General features: G+C 54.6%; 2 non-coding genes across 2 annotated transcripts; both read right to left on the reverse strand.

Moving 5' to 3' along the window:
- Positions 1-72, reverse strand: TRNAA-UGC (transfer RNA alanine (anticodon UGC)). Its single transcript has one exon. It is a non-coding gene; the product is annotated as a tRNA-Ala (tRNA).
- A 1,457-nt stretch (positions 73-1,529) lies between these two features.
- On the reverse strand, positions 1,530-1,602 carry TRNAF-GAA (transfer RNA phenylalanine (anticodon GAA)). The gene has a single exon. It is a non-coding gene; the product is annotated as a tRNA-Phe (tRNA).
- Positions 1,603-15,062: the final 13,460 nt, after the last annotated feature.

Genomic DNA, 15,062 nt, shown 5'->3' on the forward strand with positions numbered 1-15,062 from the left:
TGGAGATGCTGGGGATTGAACCCAGGGCCTCCCACATGCAAAGCAGGTGCTCTGCCACTGAGCTACATCCCCTTGACACCTGCCAGCAGGAGAGACACTCTTCTCCCGTGACGTGACTATGACAAGCACAGCCCTGTTGTCCCCTGGGTGCCCAGGGACCCTCAGCAGAAAACAGCATTTGAACCCCTCTGAGATGGGGGAGGTCCGGATTGCCTCTCCACTGGGGCCTGATCCTGGCACAGGGCTGCACTGCAGAGCACTGCCCCTTCAACGTCTGCGCAGGGCAATGGGGCAGGAGGAGCCTCTTGCTGCAGGCACTTCTCCCATGCTCTGGACCACCCTGGGGTCAATGGAGACGAGAAAACCCCTGAGCCTCCTCTGCCACCCAGGGCAACACCCCTCTGTGCCACATCTGTCCCCAGCTCCACAGCAGGAGCAGAGCAACAGGGTGAGGGAAATGCCCTCCCTGGGGTGAGGTGCCCCCAGGCTCTGATGGCACCCCAGGGTGTGTGGTGGAGAGGAGCAGAAACCTCCCCCTCATCCAGGCACCAGGCCTCCCCGTGCACCACTCTGCCCCCCAGCATCCCTGGACGTGGGGAGAAGGGCAAGCTTCTGTCTCCATGGGGCTGGGGATGTGGGTTGTTCCCATTCTGTCAGCACTGAGGACTGTCCTGAGGGCAAAGCAGTGCCCTGGAACAGCCCTGGCTGGGGTCTCTGTGGCAGGGTGGGTGAGCATGGTCAGCTCCTAACTGAAAGGCCGATGGTTTGACCACACTCAGGGATGGTCTCCTCGTGGTGGTGCAGCTGGGGCCATTGTGCTGCCCAATGCCTTGGATTTTTCCCCGCTGAGCCCCTGCCTGGCAGAGAGGGTCTGGGGGAATCAAAACCAAACCACAGTCACTGTGAACTTCTGGAGTGGTTGAGTAGAGGTAAGGGGATGGACTGCTCATCTATTCTGCTTTGCACACATGGCCCCAAAGCCCATCCTCAGCAATGACCCTCCCGTTCTCACTCAAGAAAGACCTAGAAGGACTCTTTTGGAGCAGTGATAGTCCTGCAGGCACTGTCCCTTGCAGCCAAGCATTTTCAAGCTCATGTTAAAAGCTGGCAAGACACTAACCTTGCTTGGACAGACAGTCTCTCCCTCTCCCCATCCTCTCACTTGCGGTCAGTCACAACAAAAGCCAAACTTCTCTGGAGGAGCATCCCTGGGGAACCGGCTGAGGCAGCAGATCTGCAGGTGGCTAGGATGTGCACATTGCCATGGGACTATAGTCCAGTCTGTGCCTTTCTCTGTGGAGCGGGGAAGGAGGGGCAGCTGGAGAGCACCCCAGAGGAGCACTGAATGGAGAGTCCTGCCCCAGGGGAGGCTGGGCACTTGTGGTGCTGGAAGAAGGCTCCTTCTAAGCCACAGATCTGCAGCTACAGAGCAGGGACAATGCTCTGGCAAGAGGTGAAGGAGCAAGCAGGGCTGGGGCAGGCTGGAAGAAGGCAGATGGGCTCTGCAAAAATCTGAGGGAGAAAATCATTGCTGAAGCCCGGGGTTGAACCAGGGACCTTTAGATCTTCAGTCTAACGCTCTCCCAGCTGAGCTACTTCAGCCCTGCTGCAGCAGCCTTTGTCCCTTTGCCACCCGTGCCAGGACACAGGCTGACACACACGAGGAGCGCTCCTCAGGGAGGTTCCCAGGGAAAAGCTGTGCCCAGCCTCAGGCACAGGGGACCTGGCCCCTCCCTGCCTCCAAGCCCAGGTGGGCTCCAGGTTTGGGGCAGGCCAGCTTGCACTGGGCGTGCCAAGATGTGTGTGGGCCTTGTACAAATGTGACAGTGGTGAAGGCAGGTAGACAGGCCAGGCATGTTCAACTGCAAAGGCTGAGGGTGGAAGAAGCATGGGGCTGCTGGAAGACCTTATCTCCTTCCCCATGGAAGGCCTCCCCCGACTCTTTTTTCCCCAGCTCAACTTCCCTCCTTCCTTCCCTACTCTTCTACCCCTGAGCAGTGCTGCGGGATGGGGAATGAAGTTGTGGTCAGTCCATAACAGTTCCTCTCTGCTGCTCCTTCCTTCTAACACTTTTCCCGTGGGGTCCCTCTTCTGGGCTACAGTCCTTCAAGACAAACCTGCTCCGGCATGGGCTCTCCTCAAGCCACCATTCGTTCAGGAAATATCCAGCATCTCCAGTGTTGGGTCTTCTGTGGACTGCAGGGCTTACCTTCTCCACTCTGGTCTCCTCCATGGGCTGCAGGGAAATACCTGCTCTGCTGTGGTCCTCTCCATGGGCTGCAGGGAACTATCTGCTCTGCTGCCTGAAGCACCTCCTCTCCCTCCTTCTTCACCAACCTTGGAGTTTGCAGGGCTGTTTCTCACACTGTTTTTTCCTATCATCTCCTCTCACACTCTAGCAGTTGTATTCTTTCTTAAATACACTTTCACAGCTGTTTCCACCAGCTTCGTTGATTTTGGCTAGCGGTGGTTCCATTGTGGAGCCGGGTGGAACCAGCTCTGTCTGGTATGGAGGCAGCCCCTAGTCTCCTCTCACAGAGGCCACCCCTGCAGCCCTCCCACTACCAAAACCTGGACATGGACACCAATACACAGTGTAAATCTTTGACTTGCTAAATGACGTCCCCTGCTCTTCCCTCCTCAACAAATATCATTTACTCGCTGAGGAGGAAGAGAGAGAAACAGGGAAGGCCTTGAGGCTGGGCAAACACGGTTCAGCAATAGCTACAACATTGCTGTGTTGTCAACACTGGTTTGGTCACAATCCCAACACAGCACTATACGGGCTGCTATGAAGAAAGTTATCTACATGCCAGCCATACCAGTTCAATGTGCCTGGAAATAGTCTCCAGGATTCACTGCTCCATCACCTTCCTAGGGAGAGAGGTGAGGCTGACTGGCCTGTAGTTCCCCGGCTCCTCCTTCTTGCCCTTCTTGAAGATAGGAGGGACATTTGATTTCCTCCAGTCTTTGGAGGACTGTATTGTGTGCACACCTGAACTCAGGCAAGAGGAATCCACCACCTGTGGGTTTGTGGCAGGCACAGGAAGGAGCCGAGTCCCTGTGACGGATGCACTCAACTCCTTGACCAAACTAGTGGTAGTTTGGTTCAGGCTCCAAAGGAGGTAAAGGCCTGAGCCGTAACTGGGCCAAGAACTTCTCTAGTTCCAACCTCTTCTCTGGAAACCCACACAGAAAGAGAGTGACATGGTGAGAACTGATGCATATGGCCTTGGAAACTGGAACGCTGAGCATGCGATTAACACGTGAATAGCAGGTGATTCTTCCAAGACTCATTTGTCAAGGAACAGAGAAAGTTGTGGGTACAAGGAGTCTCAGGCATCCCTTCTCCATCGCATGTAATTTAACTACAAGCCAACCACTTTATTCCATAACTATGGCAGCCTCAGTGAGCCTTCCTTCAGCTCTCCCTGCTAAGCAGCTGGCTGCACGGCAGTGATCTCCCCTTGAGCTGGGATGCCTCTCAGGGTTACTCCTCGAGGCTGACAGATCTTTTACCAAATGCAGGTCTTTGATAAGTGACCAGTATCGCGCATAACCTTGTATTATAGTGCACTAAGATTTTGTCTTGGTAACTTCCATTTTTGCATTGGTAACTTTGATTCTGTACTGGTAACTTTGAATCATTGTTATATCCTTTTTGCAGTAAGTAATGGAGTGCAGCTTGGCCTTGAATTTTGTTAAGTTTCAAGAAAACCACTTTTGCTGATACCTTTGGCGGTGGTTCTTTAAGAGGTCTAAATCACCCATCCGTGACAAACTGCTGTAATCGGCAAGATTCTAAATCAGGATCCATGACAGGAGACCTTCTTGTAGCCATACAACATATCTAGAAGGCTTGTAAGAAGATGGGGAGAGACTTTTTACCAGGGCCTGTAGTGATAGGACAAGGGATAATGTTTTTTAAAAGAGAGTAAATTTAGTTTGGCTATTGGAAGAGATTTTTTATGGCGAGGGTGGTGAGACACTGGAACAGGTTGCCCAGAGAACTTGTGGATGCCCCATCCCTGGAAGTGTTCAAGGTCGGGTTGGATGGGGCTTTGAGCAACCTGACCTAGTGAAAGACGTCCCTGCCCATGGCAGGGGGGTTGTACTAGATGAGCTTTAAAGGCTCCTTTCCAACCACAGCCAGTCTATGAGTCTATGAGTCTATGAGTCTGTTATTATCAACTTCCCTTTTCTTAGCATCAGGCAGGTGAGTAGAGGTTCAGAGAGAGGAGAATAGTCAAGGGCTGAGAACACAGGTACAGGGCAGGGCACCCTGGTTGTGATCTGCCTCCCAGCCCTGCATCACCCCGGCTGTAGATGCCATGGACCTTGCAGCAGTGCCATGGTGTTGTCATTCAGGTAGTGGCACACAGTCACTGGACCCCTTTGGGAGGCCCTGGGTGTCTGCCCCACACCAGCTCTAACAGGGCACGCCTTTCCTGCACGTTCGGTGCTGTGTTTGCCTACTGAGTGGAGTTGCGTTTGGCACCCAGGCACCTGGCATGGCACTAGAGGCTTTTTTTTGTCTTTTTTTAATGGCATTAAAAGGAGAGCTCTGACAGAAAAGTCTTCAGTGCAGGGATGTGGATGTGTCTTAGCTTTATAGTGACTGGAGCTTTAGTGAGTCCATTGTAGAGACAGAGACCTGGGTCTCCTTCTGGGGCCCTCCTCGCTTTGATGAGCTCAGGGAGATACTTTACAAGGCACATTCAGGTTCCCTAAATGTCTGGGGTCATTGTGGGTGGCCAAGGAGATCCCCATTCCCCCTCTGGCCCTCAGCTGATGCTCAGGAAGGAGGTGGGTATTCTCAGAGATTTTCCATCAAGGCTTGCAACCCTTGCACAGGTCTTGGACCACCTCTGGCACCTCCGTCATCACAAAGGATCTGTATGTGAGCACCTGAGTCCCTGCTCAATAAAGGTAAGGGGCTCACATGCTGCCAACTGTTTTGTGCACACCTGAACTGAGCCAGGAGAATTCCCAGCTCCTCTGGGTCTGTGAAGTCAGAGGGGAGCTGAATCCTGCTTCAGCCCGAGGGCTTCCTCGGCTGCAGATGAGATGCCTGCATTGCCTCAGCTGAATCACTGCCCTGCACAAGGGAAGCCAACCCCCTCCCTGTCCCTGTCTGTGTGTTATTTCGTTATGGGACAAGAATATCAGTGTCCAGAGGGGAACACTGACACCTGTCATAGAGAACCACACTCTGCTAGGACAAACCACGCTGCTGGAATCAGACGCTCTCCACTGTTGGTGATTACTTCAGGGGATGTTGCAGCATGTTCCCCAGGGCTGACTGCAGCCGCTTGCTCACTCCTCCCTGGTGGGATGGGGGAGAGAATCAGAGGGGTAAAAGTGAGAAAACTCATGGATTGAGATAAAGACAGTTTAATAGGTACAGCAAAAGCCGTGCACGCAAGCAAGGCAAAACAAGGAATTCCTTCACTACTTCCCAATGGCAGGCGGATGTTCAGCCATCTCCAGGAAAGCAGGGCTCCATCACACGTAACGGTTACTTGGGAAGACAAATGCCCTAACTCCAAAAGTCCCCCCCTTTCTGCTTCTTCCCCCAGGTTTTACTGCTGAGCATGACGTCATATGGTATGGAATATCCCTTTGGTCAGCTGGGGTCAGCTGTCCCAGCTGTGCCCCCTCCAGTGTCTCACCACCCTCATCGTAAAACATTTCTTCCTTACATCCACTCTAGATCTACCCTCTTCCAGTTTGAACCCCTTGCCCCTCGTCCTGTGTGCGATAATTGCTGGAGGTGACTGAGAAATTAAACTTATATTCACACTTTTAGGTAAGGCACAGCATTGAAGATTCCTGGGTGGAATGTGGCTGACATGCAAGGCAGTTCCCATGGCAGTTCCCTAGGCCTGTAACCTTAGATGTCGGTGACGCCAGGGGAGCTTGGTGTACTGACTCTAAGAAGGTCCTGTTCGGAGGGTGGAGCGGTGTGGAGACGCCGCGGCCAGGCTCTGCAATGAAATGGGAACTCAAAGGTATTGTGTGTGACCAGTAAGCTGCACATTTGCTGTCCTGGGCCAACAGTCTGTCATGTTTCTGACAAAATGCTGTCCTTTGATGACCTTTGCTCATTATAACATCATTATAATACCAAAACACACCTCCGTCCCAAAAGCTACCCGCCTCCAAGGTGCGACCACCCCTCACTCAGCTTGCGCTTTGAATTTTTCCTACCCTATACCTTTAAAAGCAAAGTGAGAAAACTTTACACCAATCCTAAACAAATGTATGACTAGAGTCACTCAAGCTCCACCTGAAAGGTGAAAGATAGTATAAAATGGCTTAAGAGAAAGCGAATGTTAGGGAAGACACTATCGCGTACCACTCTGACCTCTGGGATCAGGCGACGGGCTGAGCCTCTTTTCCCCCTCCATCGGGACGCCTTTGGGTAAGATCCAAACACTTGATTTATACCAAGTGCCTCCCCGGGAATCTTAGAAATCTCTCTAGAGTTGCTTTATCATCTTTAACGCGTTTATAGCCGGCAGTGTCACTCATACTCTTGGTATTTGCACGTGCTTTGCAGACAGTGAATTTATCAGCGGTAATCCAAAGAATCTGTGTATCTGTTGCTCTAATAAACTGCACTCTTCATTCATCTAGCCGTGGTAGTTATTGAACACGACCAGACTCTTTAAGTGTGGCCGTGATCGTTTATGCAACACGACTTGACTGGGGGTGCAGCGCGTTACAAATTAACGCTGTCGCCTTTACGCTGATGAATGGCTGCATATACAGTCCTTAGAAAATAACCGTTGACCAAGTCTGAGACTAGGACTGGACTTAGCCGCACCTAGACTCCTCTCTGAGAAGGAGTTTAGAAAGCAAGGGGGTCCTGTCTGAACCTCGTGACTCAACGGGAGGGTTCCCCCCCCTCAGCCAATCCTTGGACTCCTATGTGCCAGTAACTCTTAACGCAACATCCTGTCACTACAGGCCTTGGTAAAAGTCTCTCTCCGTCTTTCTTATAAGCCCCCTTTATATATTGAAAGGCCGCAAGAAGGTCTCCCAAAAGCCTTCTCTTCTCCAGGCTGAACAACCCCAACTCTCTCAGCCTTTCTCCACAGGAGAGGTTTTCCAGCTCTCGCATCATTTTTGTGGCCCTCCTCTTCACCTGCTCTAACAGGTCCACGTCTTTCTTGTGGTGGGGACCCCAGAGCTGGACGCAGTACTCCAGGTGGGGTCTCACAAGAGCAGAGTAGAGGGGGAGAGTCACCTCCCTCCACCTGCTGGCCACGCTTCTTTTCATGCAGCCCAGGATACGCTTGGCTTTCTGGGCTGCAAGCACACACTGACGCCTCATGTCCAATTTCTCACCCACCAGTACCCCCAAGTCCTCCTCTGCAGGGCTGCTCTCAATCCCTTCATCCCGCAGTCTGTCATGAGTCTGGGGATTGCCCCACCCCAGTGCAGGACCTTGCACTTGGCCTTGTTGACCTCAATGAGGTTCACATGGGCCTACTCCTGCAGCCTGTCAAGGTCCCTCTGGAGGGCATCACTTCTCTCTGGAGTATCAACTGTACCGCTCAGCTTGGTGTCATCTGCAAACTTGCTGAGGGTGCACTCAATGCCACTGCCTATGTCACCGATGAAGATATTAGACAGTACTGCTCGCAGCAGGGGCCCTTGAGGGACACCACTCGTTACTGGTTTCCACTGGGACACTGAGTTCATTGACTGTAACTCTTTGGATGCGGCCATCCTGACAGTTCCTTATGCATGGAATAGTCCACCTGTCAATCCCATAGCTCTCCAGTTTAGAGGCAAGAATGCTTGGGGCACCCTCTGAAAGGCCTTACAGAAGTTTAGGTAGATGACACTTGCAGCTCTTCCCTTCTCCACTGACGCAGTTACTCCATCACAGAAGGCCACTACATCCGTCAGGCACAATTTGTCCTTGGTGAAGCCATGCTTGCTTTCTCTTATCACCTCCCTGTCTTCCATTTCTTTTAACATATCTTCCATTTGTTTCAACACGGCTTCCAGGACATTCTGTTCCATTATCTTACTGGGCACGGAGGTGAGGTTGGCTGTTGAGTAGTTCCCAGAGTCCTCCTTTTTACCCTTTTTAAAAATGGTGTGATGTTTCCCTATTTTCCAAACACTGGGGCCATTGCCTGCCTGCCATGAAGTTGCAAATATGATGTTTTGAGGCTTATGGGTTGGTTGGTTGGTTGTGAGAAGCGTGGGCAGGCTTGAGGGTGGGAAGGTTCTTACGTCAGGCACAGACCTGGAAGCTCTGGCAGCACATTGACCCCTTCTCTGACCACGGCTCAAGAGGAGCATTTTCACCTCCCCACGTGCCTTCCTGGTGTGCGCTGGGATCCCTGCCCCGGAACACGCCAGGAGCACAGGCACCAATCCTAGGGGAGACAGGATGCGCAGGTGCCCCGCCCAGCAGCTTCCTGTGGAAGTCCTGCCCCCTCCCAGCAGCCACAGGGGCCATTTGCCCCGGAAGCCACTCTCCTCTACCGGCCATGTGCTCTGTTGTGATTGGCTGGCAGGACCGGCCACCCCTTCCGGTTACCCAGAAGTGCATCACACCCAGAAGGCCCTTCGCCTATATAGGCAAGGGCTGCCATTTTGTTTTGGCCACCATTTTATGACAAGGTGCCACCATTCCATGGCAGTGACCTGCCATTTTGTTACATATCACACTGCTCTGTGATTGGCTAATGGCCATTTCTTGGCACTGTCACACTCGTGTGTGCTCAGGCAGCCCCTCTGACTGGCCGGCAGGACTGGCCACCTGTCCCAGTGTTCCCAGGGCCACGTCACAAAGGAAGCCCCCTGTCATGACATACAGGGAGGCTGCTACGTCTGACAGCCTCATTCCCCATGTGTTTTCATCCTGCATTGTGATTGGTTGATAGCCATTTCCTGACACCATCATTCTCAGGCAGCCTTGTGATTGGCTGCCCAGCTCCTTTGGTCCAGGAAGTGCTTACATATAAAAATAGATACATTTATAGAATATCTATAGATGTATTTATAAATAGGTATACAAATATCTATTAATAATACAGTATTTCTATATATATACACCCCTATACATTTATTTATGTATAGATTTATATATGTATGTAAACATTGATAAAGCTATAGAAAGTAAGTATATACAGCCATAAAAACATAGGTATGAAATAGAAAAAACTTTTTCAATAAGAGCTAATGCAGTGAGCAATTACAGTTTAAATGTGAATCGAAACAAAAGGAAAAGGCCAGGGCGGGGTCCCCCACTTTGCCAGGCTGCAGAACAAGCCCTGACAGGGCTGGGGTGGGGGGGGTTCAAGAGGGCGGAGGGGAGCCAAAAAGGTGCTGGGGCATGGAGAAGCTGGAACATGCCCGTGGGCGGTGGCCCCCTCCTAGGAGGCCTCCAAGAGGCCCCCATAACAAATCCGGACACGTGCAAAGAAGAGCCCAGTCCTGTGAGCTGGACTGGGAGGCCCCCACATCCCAGCCCAGCCCAGCAGGGCGGCCATGCAGGGTTACTGGGACAGACTCTGGGCTTTGCATGGGGCAGCAAGGCACAGGCCATGTGGGCTGTGAAAATGGAAAACCAGACAAAATGCCAACCTCAGAAGAACATGTTCAGGGGAACAAAGAGGAAAAGGCCTGAAGGGGATCCCCAAAACAAACACGTGAATGAGAGAAACCAGCCAATGGGCCTGTGAACTGCAAACTGCATTTGGAGGTGTCACACTAAGAAGGGTGGTGGTGGGGAACTTTCCCCATGGTTTGGGGGATCTCACAGCTACGTGCAAGACCACTGTGGGGTGCAGGCTGGTGCTACATGTTTTTCCTTGTCCTTAGGTTGATGACCTGATCAAATGTTTCAAAAACTCCATCTGAGTGAGTGAGGGGAGAAGTCAGGAGTGGGCTGGGACTTGCCCAGGTCCACCTGAGCCACACCAGCCAAACCCAGTACAGTGTCTGTCATGTCAAAGGATGGGAAAGGGAGCGGTGGTGGTTGATGCAAATTCATTGAATACTGCAGGATCCGAGCAGGGTTCAAATGGTATGGAATAAGGGCTGGAGATTGTCCGGGATCTGGCTGGGATGGAGTGAATTTTCTTGATAGCAGCCCTTATGGTGCTGTGCTTTGTGCTGGTGGCTAAAACAGTGTTGAGAACACACTGCTGTTGTAGCTATTGCTGATCTGTGCTGGCAAAGCGTCAAGGCCTTCTCTGTTTCTCATTCTGACCCCACAGCGAGGGGGCTGGGGGTGGGCGAGATGGAACAAAGTCAGGACAGCTGACCTGAACGGACCAAAGAGATATTGCAGGCCATACGGTGCCTTGTTAAGTACTAAAACTTGGAGGGGAGTTTCCACAAAGTAGCCATTGCTCAGAAACTGGCTGGGCATCGCTCTGCTGGTGTGAGGGATTGCCTCTCCATGCCTTGTTTCTTTGTCTTTTTTTTCCCTCCACTTATTAAACTGTTTTATCTTGACCCATGTGGGTTTTTTCCTTGCTTCTGCCCTTCCAGTTGTCTCCCCCATCGTGCTGGGAGGGAGAGAGCGAGGGACTGGTTAGGTGTTTAGCTGTCAGCTGGAGCCATCCCAAAAGACGAGCACATAGCAAATAGGTAGGTATATGCTTGTGAGGTCACTGCTGCCTGAGCCACTGATAGGCCAAGAGTAGGCTGATGGTTTGTGTAGGAGCTTGTGAGGTCACGTGTTCCCTTGTATCTCATAGGCGAGCAGATAGCAAAGAGGTGGATATGTGGTGGTCAGGTCCCTGGTGCCTGAGCAGCTGATAGGCAAGAGGGAGACACAGCTTGGGTATGTACTTGTGATGTCACTCTTGGCTGAGTAGCTGATAGGCCAGGACCAGGTACATGGCTTGTATAGGTGCTTGTGAGGTCATTGGAGCCCGAGTACCTCAACGGCAAGTACATGGCAAATAGGCAGATACGTACCTGTGAGTTGACTCTCGGCTGAATACCTGACAGGCCAGGAGCCAACCCGTGGCTGGTGTCTGTGCTTATGAGGTCACTCATGCCTGAGTAGCTAGTAGGACAGGAACAGGCCTATGGATTGTGTAGGTGCTTGTGAGGTCACTGGTGTCTGAGTAGATGATAGGCCAGGAGCTGGCACATGGCTTGTGAATGTCTTTGTGATGTCAGTGATGCCTGAGTAACTGGTAGACCAGGAGAAACATGTCTTGTGTTGGATTTGTTGAGGTCACAGGTGCCTGCGAAGCTGGTAGGCCCGGAGTAAGCATCTGTCTTGCGTAGGTGTTGGCAAGGTCATTTGTGACTGATTAGCTGATAGGCCAGGACGAGGGCTGTGTAGGTGCTTGTGAAGTCACTGCTGCCCTAGTATCTGATAGGCCAGCAGCAGGCCCATGGGTGGTGGAAGTTGTTGTGGTGTCACTGGTGCCTGAGTAGATGATAGGTTAGGAGCAGAGCAATAGCTTGTGCAGGTGCTTGTGAGGTCATTGGTGTCTGAATACCTGATAGGCCAGGCGCAGGCACTTGGCAGGTTTAGATGCTATGACATCACCTGCGGCTGAGGGGCGGATAGGCCAGGACTATGCACATGGCTTGTGTATGAGCTTGTGATTTCCCTGGTGCTGGAGTAGCTTTTAGGCCAAGAGCAGGCCTATGGCTTGTGTGGGTGCTCCTGATGTCATCAACATAATCGTTAGACCCCACCCAAATATGGCTTTGTGGAAGAACCATCGTCAGCAGAAGCCCGTACACAGCACACACACGCGTGTGACAGTGTAACTCATGAGCACGCAGCAGCAGAAGCAGGAGGGTGTGAGGTCACTGTCAGTAAAACTCCTGAGCATACAGCAATGGCAGTCGGAGGGATGTGAGGTCACGTCACCGATGGCACCCCGTGCCCATGGGGCTGAGCGTGGAGCGGGCGTGTGTAGCAGAGGGGTATCACGGGGGACGGGATCCGCCCGGCCCCGTGTCTGCGAGGCCGAAGGAGCAGCCCCTGCAGCCCTGGCTGGGGCAGTCGGGGTGGGGTGGCTCGGGGGCACCGCAGGGATGTGCCTGGGCACGGTGCCAGGAGGAAACCACACACTTCCTGCCCGGGCGCTGCGCGGGGAGCGCGGCGAGTGCTGCGAGGCCACGTGGGCTGTGGTTTGTGCACCTGCAGGCTCCAGCTCCCGATCCACCCGCGGGGAATAACGGCCCCTCGCTGACAGGCTGAGAGTCAGGGACACGGCTGAGCCTCGGGGCTGCATGGCTGCTGCGGGGCAGGGACATGTCCCAGCTCCGGCTCCTGCAAGGGACTCACCGTGGGGCTCTCCAGGGACGCATGCGCGAGCCAGCACTCCTGGGATGGAGCTCTTCCCCTGGCCAAAGCCTTTTCCCAGCTGCTGCTCCCAGCACAGTGGGGTCTGTAGCAGGGCCAGGGGCTGTTTCCTTCCCGTCCTGACACAGAACCCGGTGCAGTCCCAGCTCCGTGGTTCCCACAGCTCGGGCTTGGCTGGACACTTGCCTCATGGGTTCTTGAATGAGCCCCGCATAGGAGGTGCTCAGTGCTCCCAGTCCCACAGCAGGGTGCAAGGGGCGACAGACCCATTTCCCCTCCACATCCAGCTTGTCCCACAACGATCCCCCATCACAGCGACCATGACACCCGCAGCGGGACATATATGTCCCTCATATATGGTCATGAACGGCGCTGGAGAAGTTCATTGGAGGACTGGGCTGTGTCAGAGGGGAGATAGCTCCCGATAATGTCTAAAAAGGTGCTGCTGCTTCGCTTGGCTCCTCCTGCAGCTGGGTCGGCATCTGCAGAGATATATTACCCTCCCATCGTCGTTGTCCCCATGAGTCCCCAGGAGCCGTGAGAGGGAGAGGGCCACAACAGGGCCGTGCCAGCAGGGCAGGAGGCTCAGGATGGAGATGGAGGGACTCCTGTCCCCTCGGGTGCTGTGGCTGCTCCTCTGGGTGCAGCAGTGCAGGGGTAAGTGCCTGTTCTCTTGTCCCACTGCCTGGGTCCAGCAGGCACCAGTGGGGTCAGCAGCATACCGCTGAGAATGGGGTTTCTTTGCAGGTGCCACTGAGACGAGGGGCAGAAGGTGCTCAAGTCAATCGACCCTGTGCCTTTCCCTGTGCCTCTGTGGGTGGGAGAGGGAGCTGTGGGCCTGGGGGCATGGGGCTGTACAGGGGTTGCTGGGCTGGTGAGGAGAGGGTGCCCTGTGCAGGGCCGGGCACAGTGTGGGGCAAGGGGTCGTTGAGTTGGGAGGAGGTGCCGCAGGCTGTGGGGTGGTGAAGGGCCCAGAGGTCTGCTGTTGGGCACCCCCAGCACTTTGCAGCGCATGGGAAGAAGAGGGACCCCCACACTGCCCCAGGGACAGCCCGGAATGGAGAGGGAGGGATCCCACCCTGGTGCCTGTGACTCGGCCTGGGCAGGGGGGACCTCTAGACCTGCACTCTGGGGCTCAGCACTCTCCTGACCATTCCCATGTTGATGTTTGAAGGGGCTGCGGAGGTGAGGCTGGCGAATGGCGGCAGGCGCTGTGCTGGAAGAGTGGAGGTGAAACACCAGGGCCGGTGGGGGACTGTGTGTGATGACTCCTGGGACATGAACGATGCTGCAGTGGTTTGTAAGCAGCTGGGCTGTGGGTCTGCTCTTGAAGCTCCTACGTATGGACATTTTGGGGCAGGATCTGGCCCCATTTGGATGGCTGATGTTGGCTGTGGTGGCACCGAGTCTGCCCTGTCTGACTGCTCACACAGCGGATGGGGTATCGACTACTGTTATCACAGTTGGGACGCTGGAGTGACGTGTTCAGGTGAGGGGCCACCCTGTTCCCCACCTTTGAGGCCAGGATGGGGGAAGGGACCTGGCTGTGCCCTCAGGGACAACGAGTGGACACCGGAGCAGGGCCCAGGGTGGTTGGTCACTCTGCCAAGCTGGGACTGTCATTGCTGGTGTCCCTGGTCCCTGAGGAAAGACCAGTGGAAACCCACCCCAGGTACCCACCCCATGCCTGGCCCCTGAGGTGGCTCAGCCCACCCTCGGTCATTGCCTGCACTGGGAGATGAATCCTCCTCCCTGCCCCTTGGCGTCTGTTGGTTCCCATCTTTCATCTCCCATTCAGCCAGGACCTGTCTGGCATTGCCAGGGGCCAGGTCCCACCATGCCAGAGGCACCGAGAGCTGCTCATGAGGCCACCCACAGCCCTGGGGAAGGGCGCAGGGTGCCCCGGGGAATTTTGGGTTTTGCCTCCTGGCAGGCATGAGTCCCTCGGCCTAAGCAAAGGGACTGCTCAAAGGGGAAAAGCGCTGGCCTCGGGCAGAGGAGCAGGGTGGCACATGGCACCCCATTCCTCTCCCAGGGTCACCCCACAAGAACCAGCCCACATGGACATGGCCCCATGCTGTCAGTGCTGACCCACTGCCCAGCCTCTCCTGCCCACCCCAGCCCCTGGTTGCCCTGTGCCACAGGGGCTTTGCCCACACTTGCACCGTCCTCGGTGCCTGTCCCTGCACGGGGAGCTCGTGTCAGCCCAGGGCTGCTCCTCTGCCCGCTCTCCTGCCCTCTGCCTGCCGCTGATGGGGATGTGCGTGCCTGGCAGTGCACTCTGGCCCTGGCTGAGGACCCCCTCCCCAGACAGGTGCCAGAGTGGGGGGCTGGTGCAGACACCGACTGCAGATATAGCTGTGCCATGCCTGTACCCTGTGGCATGTTCCATCTAACAGCAGTGTCCCAACAGCCTGAGACCGCCCTGAGACCAGGGTGTGTTTCTGGCGGTTCCAGGGGTTCCTCAGCCTGGCCCTGAGCTCAGCAGGCAGAGCAGGCTGCAGCAGCCAGCAGTGCCTTGGCCAGTCTCCCTGTGCCCCGGGTGCTGCAGTGCCTGTGGCTGGTGCCAGGAAGCCCAGGGTCTCCAGGACGGCAGCAGTTTGTCTGAGCAGTGCCTGCGGCTGGGGGTTTGGGAGAGAAGCAAACCCACAAGTGCTGTGAGGATGCATGGGGAGCGGCAGGGCGTCCCTGGTGTGTTTGTGCCATCAGCACCCACTGGGAGCTGCTGGGGTGGTTGTGGGGCTCTTTGCCT

Source organism: Ciconia boyciana, chromosome 30 (genome assembly GCF_034638445.1).
Source record: "Ciconia boyciana chromosome 30, ASM3463844v1, whole genome shotgun sequence".
In the NCBI taxonomy this organism is placed as follows: domain Eukaryota; kingdom Metazoa; phylum Chordata; class Aves; order Ciconiiformes; family Ciconiidae; genus Ciconia; species Ciconia boyciana.